This window comes from Somniosus microcephalus, chromosome 16 (assembly GCF_052327205.1).
Source record: "Somniosus microcephalus isolate GS21.2 chromosome 16, FLI_Smic_1.0, whole genome shotgun sequence".
Classification (NCBI taxonomy): Eukaryota; Metazoa; Chordata; class Chondrichthyes; order Squaliformes; family Somniosidae; genus Somniosus; species Somniosus microcephalus.
The window spans coordinates 4,062,328-4,065,594 of record NC_141002.1 but is presented as its reverse complement, the minus strand read 5'-3'; positions in this window follow the sequence as shown (position 1 = coordinate 4,065,594).

Sequence of the window (3,267 nt, the reverse complement as noted above, 5' to 3'; positions counted from 1 at the left end):
TCGACCTGGAATATCCAAGGTCTACGCTCTTCACTGCGAGAAGTGAAAAGTAGGACCCCAGAGTTCATAGATGAAACTAAAGACCTAGATATTATCATTTTACAGGAAACTTGGTATAAAGGAAAAGGACACACTGGCTGTCCCCAAGGGTACACTGAGCTGGTGGTGCCCTCCAATAAATTACCAAGTGTAACCCAAGGCAGAGACTCCGGAGGCATACTGATCTGGTTTAAAACAGAACTTAAGAATTACATCAAATTTATAAAAAAGGGCGAAAACCATATGTGGCTCAAACTTGAGAGGGAGATTATCTCAAACACCCAAGATGTTTACATTTGCGCACTTTATATCCCTCCAATCGATTCCCCGTACTTTAAAGAGGACACCTTCTCCAACATGGAGGGGGAAATTATCCAATACCAGGCCCAGGGGAACGTGTTGATCTGTGGGGACCTCAATTCAAGAACGGGCGAAGAACCAGACTTCACCAATAATCAGGGAAACAATTATGTTTTCGGGAATAACCACTTTGACATCCCTTCCCTTCCATACAGGCATAACTGCGACAAGCAGTCAAATACCAACGGAAAACAGCTACTACAGCTCTGTCGAAACCTGGGTCTGTACATTGTCAATGGTAGGTTCATAGGAGACCTCCTAGGAAGATCGACCTATTGCTCACCTCTTGGCTGCAGCACAGTAGACTATATGATTACAGACTTAGACCCATCCTCTTTCAGAGCATACACAGTCAAACCACAAACAACACTGTCAGATCACAGTCAAATTACTATGTTCCTCAAAAAGACAGAAACAAACAACATAGAAACACAACCCAGTAAACTGTACAACACCAAAAAAATCGTACAGATGGGCCAAAAAACGACACGGAAAAAATACCAGAAAAACAATTAGCAATGCATCAACTCAAGCTCTCTTGGACACCTTTTCTGGATAACATATACACTCACAATAAAGAAGGCGTAAACCGGGCAGTTTAGTAAACTAAAACAATATTTTTGATAATTTGGCAACAAATGCAAAACTTGAAAGCTCGCAAAGAACAAACCCAAAACAAAAAAACTATGAAAAAATGGTTTGACCGAGATTGCCATAACATGAGGAAAAAAACTTAGAAAAAATATCAAACCAAAAAACACAGACATCCAGAAAACGAGGAACTACGCCTTACTTATTGTCAGACACTAACACAATACAGAAAACACACTCAGAACCAAAAAAAGAGCAATATATTAAGAATACACTCAGCTCCATGGAGGAATCCATTGATTCCAATTGTTTCTGGGAAAACTTGAAAACACTACACAAAAAAAACACACGACGATTTGGCCATTCAAAATGGGGACACATGGGTAAACCACTTTGAAAAAATTATACCAGAAAAAAAACACTAAGACCAGAGCAACACCAAATATGCAAAAAAACTGGAAAAGCTAGAAATGGGCCATAAAAAGATAACCAAAACCCGCTGGACGCCATAATAACAGAAAAAGAACTTCTTGAAAAACTCAAGGACCTGCGACCAGGAAAAAGCCTGCGGGGACAGATGGCATACTAAACGAGATGATTAAACACACAGACAACAAAATGAAAACTGGCTATCCTAAAAACTCTTCAACTTGGTTCTGAGTGTCGGTTATTTTCCCTGATATCTGGAACAAAGGACTCATAACGCCCATATACAAAAGTGGGGGACAAAATCGACCCAAACAACTATCGAGGCATCTGTGTAAACAGTAACCTGGGGAAGGTATTCTGTAGCATCATAAACAAAAGACTTATAAACTTCCTTGAGGAGCACAATGTCTTGAGTAAAAAGCCAAATTGGATTCCTGCCAAACTATAGAAACATCCGATCATATCTTCACCCTACAGACCCTAATTGACAAAACACGTTCACAATAACAAAAGCAAAAATCTACGGCATGCTTTGTAGATTTCCAGAAGGCTTTCGACTCCATCTGGCATGGACGGTTTTATTCCTGAAACTTATCGAAAGTGGGGTAGGAGGGAAAAACTATATGATGTAATTAAATCAATGTATACAAACAACAAATGTGCAGTTAAAATTGGAGACAAACAAACAAAATACTTCCCACAGGGGCGGGGGGGTGACGCAGGGCTCGCCAATCTCACCGACACTCTTTAATATTTACATAAATGGATTGGCAAAAACTACTTGAAACAATCTACAGCACCCGGCCTCACCCTATATGAAATCCAAGGTTAAAATTCCTCCTCTATGCAGACGACCTGGTTCTGCTGTCCACCTACTAAAGAGGGGCTACAGCAAAAACCTGGACCTGCTGGAGTCGTACTGCCAGACTTGGGCCCTGACAATAAATCCCCAAAAAACCAAAGTCCTTGTGTTCCAGCAAAGATCCAAACATCAGGGACCCAAAATAAATTTCACAGTAGGAAACAACCAAAATTGAACAAACCACTAACTACACATACTTGGGCTTAAAAATCAGTTTCTACGGGAAACTTCAAACTGGCTGTGAATGAACTGAAAGAGAAAAGCAAGAAGGGCTTTTCTATGCCATCAAAAAATCAATCCAAATAGAAATCCCAATTAGCATTTGGCTCAAAATTTTTCAAATCAGTAATTGAACCAATTGCACTCTATGGCAGTGAGGTATGGGGACCGCTAACTCAACAAGAATTTGCAAAATGGGACAAACACCCAATTGAGATCCTACATGCAGAATTCTGTAAAAAGTATCCTCCGGACTCAAAGGAAAAACAGTAAAACAATGCATGCAGGGGCGGAACTAGGCCAATATCCATTAATAATCACTATCCAAAAAAAGAGCCACCAAATTTTGGAATCACCTACAAATGAGCAATCCCCAATGCTATCACTACGACGCCCTGAAATGCCAAGAGCTGACCATAAAGAAGAATACCCTCAGTCAACTAGTCCTGGGACTCAGTGAAGTAAACTACTAACAATACTAACAATAAACCAGCCCCAGGGACAGTGGACAGGGTAACACAAAGAATTCGACCCAACACAATCGTCGCTAAGCAAAAGGAAAAAATATCTGACATATTGGGCAGAAAACAACAAAAACCCAAAGCAAAACTCAATTGCTACTTGGCCCTAAACAGACAATACAACATAGCTGATTACCTGACCATGGTAAAGGATAACAAAACTGAGAAGAACCTTGGACAAGGTACAGACTTAGCGAACATAGCCTAGCGATCGAAAAAAGGCAGACACAGGCAGACCAGGCTGCC